Source organism: Saccopteryx leptura, chromosome 6, assembly GCF_036850995.1.
Source record: "Saccopteryx leptura isolate mSacLep1 chromosome 6, mSacLep1_pri_phased_curated, whole genome shotgun sequence".
Taxonomy (NCBI): Eukaryota; Metazoa; Chordata; class Mammalia; order Chiroptera; family Emballonuridae; genus Saccopteryx; species Saccopteryx leptura.
The window spans coordinates 147,096,887-147,102,886 of NC_089508.1; positions in this window are offsets into that span (position 1 = coordinate 147,096,887).

Genomic DNA, 6,000 nt, shown 5'->3' on the forward strand with positions numbered 1-6,000 from the left:
CTCCTTCTTTATCCCCTAGTTATAATACATCAAAGATGTAAAATTTTGAAGGTACAGGCCTTTTTTCTCTCTCTCAAGATTTCAAAGATCCCAAGGCAAATTCTTTGTTAGGGATCAAGATCAAAGAGTTATGTCTTCCCTTTTTCTCCAGGAGTCTCTGTAAGGATGTTTTTCCCAAGCATATGGCATAAGGTGCAGGGTGCCTGCCCTATAACTGACAGCAGGATTACAGAGCTCAGTGGTGAGAGAGGCCAAGGGAGCTATGGCAATTCTCTAATGTGGGCTCCTGGCTGCAGGTGCCATGACCATGAGGCTGGGGCCCCAGCTTTAATTCCACTTCCGCAAGGGCTCTGAAAGGGCTATCACCCTTAACCCTCACTCCTTTTTCCACCTTTCCCTCTAGATGCTAGCTCCGGACCAGGGAATCATGACAGTGCATCTGTGCCCACATTCTCACTCTCAGACTACAAATTCAGATGCAGCAGGAACCAGCTTCCCATATCCGCCTCTCTTGCAAAGCATTTCACAGGCAGAGAACTAGGATGTTAAACTAGAAGGGATATTATCATTCAGATAAATAAACTGACATCCAGAAGTAAACTTAGATTGCCATAGTGCAGAGCTGATTCACTCCAGAGCTGGGTGGGACATAAGCCTCCTCCCTTCATGCAAGATGATCTTCCCATATAGCAGGATTTTATGTTGATGATATGATAAAAGGTCAGAGGGAAATCCTACAGATTTTATTATTCAGAAAGAAGTCCCTAAAGCAGGCCAGTACAAGGCACTGAAAATGCAAAGTTCAGTAAAATACAGTACTGCTCTTAGAGAGATAACACTGAAGTTTTTGAGAAAGATGATGCCTCAATAAAAAACATCTCTTCACATTTGTATGACAGCACACCTAGTTTCTTTAAGGCTACTGAGCACAGCCACATTCCCAGCTCTGTGCCCATTCTGATTTTAACAACATCCAGATAATTTAAGATTTCCTGGAATATTGAAGCTTTAGGGAAGTTTAAACATTGCCTACTTATTCAGGTAATGTGGAGGTGAGAGTGCTGGGAGTTAGGGGTGGGTCACATGACCCTGAGTCCCTGAAGTGCTGAGTCATTGTTTGTTCCAGCCCAAGAAAACTAGGTGTGCCCAAGCAAGTGACCCATACCCAGGCACCATGCCACCTTTGCATGAGTCTGCAGATCTCTTCTGCACAGAACCTGTTTGTATATTTCCTGGTGGGGCGGCCTCTCATAGTGAGAGTCAGTCCATGCTTAGTAAGGCGATTCTGCCTTTTCAGGGTGACGTTGCATGAGATTGACACAGTAATCTCAAAATGTTTCAAAACACAATGACAGAATCTGTAATGTTCATTAACAGGCAAAGATAAATGATAATTTAGTGGTTAGAATGCTGTGGTGAACACAGTCACTTTGGATTACATGCACATTACTAAATTAAATACCCTTTATTTCTGCATAATGTTGGGTCATGAATCAGATTTTTATTTATAACACTAGACTATAGAAGTAATTGAAAATCTGAGTTTACTCTGAAGTATTGTTAACTAAAAAATGTACAATAGGTTTTCATGTTTCAAAAAGACTAGATTACTTAAGGGAAAATATTAAATCATAATTTTAAGAAATTTAGACAGCCAAAGACTGTTTTCACCTGGGTATAATGTTTTACAATGTCAGAGGGAGAACTGCCCTGTGTCACATGAAACTGTGACATTTACTTTTTATATATGATTAAAGGAAGATAGAATAGATGGTACAGTGCCTAGAAAAATGGGAAGCATAATCTGAATGCATGTGATTGTAGGAGACAGTTGGTATTAATAGGGTCTAACTTGAAAAGAAAACATTTTGAAATATTCATTAAAAATTGCCATAGACCAGCAAAACTAGTAACTGTCCAGGTCCTGAGTGAGAATGGTGTGGAATGAAGAAATAAACTCAGAGAAAAGAAGTATGAGATTGAGAGGCCTCTGCAAGCTGATGATGAGCCAGAGCAGAGCAAAGCCCCCAGTCTGCTTTATTATATAGTGCAGCACCCAATGCAAAATAAGGAAGTCTCCAATACAAAATCACACATCTCAAGCATAAACAGGAATCTTCTTAAGGCATAAACAGGAATTTCCCCACCATGAATAACTGAAGTCAACCAACAGCAGAACAAACAAGGGGTGAGAGAAAGGGCATGTAAATTGCCTCTAGCAACTTAAGCAAGTGAGGTAGAGAGATGGGCATCAAGGACCCTGTCAGCTCACTGCCAGTCCCCCACACCTCTGACTCCCCAAAATCTAAACTGCAAGGACCCTGTCAGCTTTCAGTCTCCCTCAAATAATAATATCTACATAATCCAGAAAGCAATAAAACTTTCCTCAGGTTTCCCAGGGGGAAGTTGTCAGTGGAGACCTGGGGACGTGAGGAATATTCATGAATGTGTTTAGGGAGTGAGAGTTACATCAAGTGTAAACTGTCAGTTCAGGAAGAAGGCCAGCCCATGGAGTGGATGTGTCTGACCTTCAGTGGAACTGAGTACCTTAAATTAAATATATTTTGTGCTAAACCAAATATTTTCAGATATTTCTGTTGAAAGCAATATTTAAGTCATCATGTCATTTTTTGTACAGTATTTCCACTTGAGATAGCCTATTATACTGGTATTCAAGAGTGTCTATTAATACTGAAATGCTATTTAAAGCAAATGTACATGGCACATCAAAGAATTACTCATCACCACTCTCCCCCTCCTTTAAAATTATTAAAAGCATAATAAATTTCACATAATAAATTTCAAAGCATAGCCCAAAGGGAGTAAAATGACTTCTAGAAATATCTTTTTAAAAGGAATATCTATGGAGACTAAAAATTTTAAGCATACCAATTAAAGAAATTCCACACTTAAAAGAAACAGATTTATAACATTACAAAAGCATGTTGCTATTGTTTACTGCAGAAATTTTTTTCTTAACATCCTTTCCACTAAATGTGTGTGTGTGTGTGTACTGTATTTTTTTGCTCCATAAGACACACTCCCCCCCCAAAAAAAAAGTGGAGGAGAAAATGCCCATATGTCTTGTGGAATGAATGTTCATTTTCTTTAGCTGCTGTGGGGTGCTATGCCAGTAAACATATGTAGAATGAGTGCCAGTGGGAGCATAATCATACCCACTATGGCAGCGTGTGCAACCCCAGCATTGTAAGGACCAAGAGAAGATCAGAAAATAAGCAGGGCACTAATGGAACAGGGAACTTAAGGGTTACAGGCAGGTCCTGCTCCTGTTCTGTTAGGAATAACATGCCCAAGGTCGTTCAAGAATCAGAGACAGATAGAGACTCTGGGAGGCTGAGAGAGAAGAAAAAAAAAGAGAAAAAGAGACAAGCATTTGTATTCTATTGGTTAAAAGACCCTTATCAGAAGTTTAGGTTTGGAATTCGCCAATGAGCTAGACCCCAGCCCCTGTTGCTATGCTATGTGCAGCCCCCTTAGCAAATAGGTTACCGCCACATCTGCTTCTGTATTAGGCTTGCTTGCTTGCTTAGCTTATAAAAAGATTTAGCTGTGAGCGCTAGGTGCGATTCCCATCTGCAGCTCCTTATGAGCACAGTGTCTCTGGACACCTCGGGAATTTGCCCCTGCGCAGGTAAAACTGGCCAATAAAGTTACATCTATACTCCTGAAAGTCTCCAACGTTTGTTCTTGTACCCGGTGGATGTTACAGGCATCTGCTGAGTGATCTTCTGGTTCCAGTTTCCACAGTTGCATGCAGCGCAGGAGGGAAGGCAAGCGACGTTGTGTGGCCACATTCATCTGGCATCACCCAAGGCTGATGCGAGAAGCGTGCTGCAGCGGTGGAGGGCTGCGCTGCAGCTGCTGGAGCTCTGTGTGAAGTGCTGACATCACTTGTTGCCAGCCTAATAACATTTCATTGGCTGGCTGGCTGGCAGATAGAGGAGGGGCCAAGGGTGCGAGGCACCTGCAGTGAGCTGGGAAGCCAGTGGCAGCACAGGCAAAGCAGCGGCAGATGGAGCAGACTGTGCTGTTCATCTCCATCAGTTTATTCCAGCTGTAATCCAGGCAGTTTACCTATGTAGTGACATTAGATTAAATATTTTATATAATTGGACTTTCCCTAGTGCAGCAGCAGGGGGGTTCATGAGAAAGGATGAATGGACGAAAATGGAATGAGAGTGTGGATTGAAAAAGTTTGGTCCGAACGTCCTAGAGGGCTTCTGAAAAAATCTGCCCTGTTAGTACTTGACCAGTGTAGAGTACATATTATTAGCAAAACCTAAATAAATAAATAACTTTAAAGGAGTAAAGACTCATCTAGCTATAATTCCTGGGGATCTTACCCACCAATTGCAAACTCTTTACGTTTCCATCAACAAACCATTTAAAGTCTTTATGTGAGAAGAGTAGAACAAATGGATGGCTGCTGGTAATCATGATCTGATACCAGCTGGACAAATGAAGAGACCTACTATAACTCAAGTTTGTGAATGGGTGAAAACATCATGGCAGTCAGTGATGTTAAACCGTGGTATGGTCATTCAAAAAAATGTGGCATTAGCAATGCCTGAGAAGGCACTGAAGATGGTATCATATAGAATAGGGGTCCCCAAACTACGGCCCACGGGCATTTATCTGGCCCCCCGCCACACTTCTGGAAGGGGCACCTCTTTCATTGGTGGTCAGTGAGAGGAACATAGTTCCCATTGAAATACTGGTCAGTTTGTTGATTTGAATTTACTTGTTCTTTATTTTAAATATTGTAATTGTTCCTGTTTTGTTTTGTTTTTTACTTTAAAAAAAGATATGTACAGTGTGCATAGGGATTTGTTCATAGTTTTTTTTATAGTCTGGCCCTCCAACAGTCTGAGAGACAGTGAACTGGCCCCCTGTGTAAAAAGTTTGGGGACCCTGATATAGAAAATAGCAAAGAAAGTGATACCAGTAATTGTGAGCAACTGAGCTTCTTAAATTCTGACACTAGCAATAATTAGTTCCTGGAGTTCCCGGACAACTAGAGAAGTATTTGAACATTAAAGTTTCTTTTCATTTGTTAATAATAATGCTATTGGTTGTTAATACTGCTGTTGAGTTTACATTGTTGAAATATTATTGTGGTATAATTTATTAAATATTTTAACACACTATTTGGTTCAGAATATTTTTTTTCTTATTTTTCTCCTTAAAACCCTAGTTGCATCTTATGGTCAGGTGCGTCTTATGGAGTGAAAAATACGGTGTTTGTGTGTGTGTGTGTGTATAAAACTATATAATAAAACTATAAAATAGGTTAGGGTATTGTAAAACATTTAAATTCATTGTATTATAGTTGATTTCTCCCCTTATTATTACTTAACTACTGACTATTTTTTAAAACAACATATTCAGTTAATTTTTATATTAAAATTTTGCTAAGGTAAAAATAATTATAATAGATATTCCTATTTAGCCTCTTCTATACCTTTTATTAAATTAATTTTATTAAATATTTTAATGTTTAGTTTAATAACTTATTTCATGATCTTAAAATTCACTATATTAATGTTTTAGAAATTTTCCCCCCCTGGCTGGTTTGCTCAGTGGATAGAGCATTGGCTTAGTGTGCAGATGTCCTGGGTTCAATCCCCAGTCAGTGCACACAGGAGAAGCAACCATCGGCTTCTTTTCCTCTCCCTCTCCCATTCTCTCCTTCTTCCCCTCCCGCACCCAGTGGATCAATTGGTTTGAGCATCAGCCCCGGGCACTGAGAATGGTTCGATTTGTCCCAGCACATCAGCATCAGGTGCTAAGGATAGCTTAGTTGATTTAATCATTGCCCCTAGACAGGGTTGCCGGGTGGATCCCATTTGGGGCGCATGCAGGAGTCTCTCTCTCTCTATCTCCCCTCCTCTCACTAAAAAAAAAAAAGAAAGAAAGAAAAAAAGAAAAAGTAATAGCATAAATTATATTTGCAGGTGGTAAAATTTAAATTAATTTGAA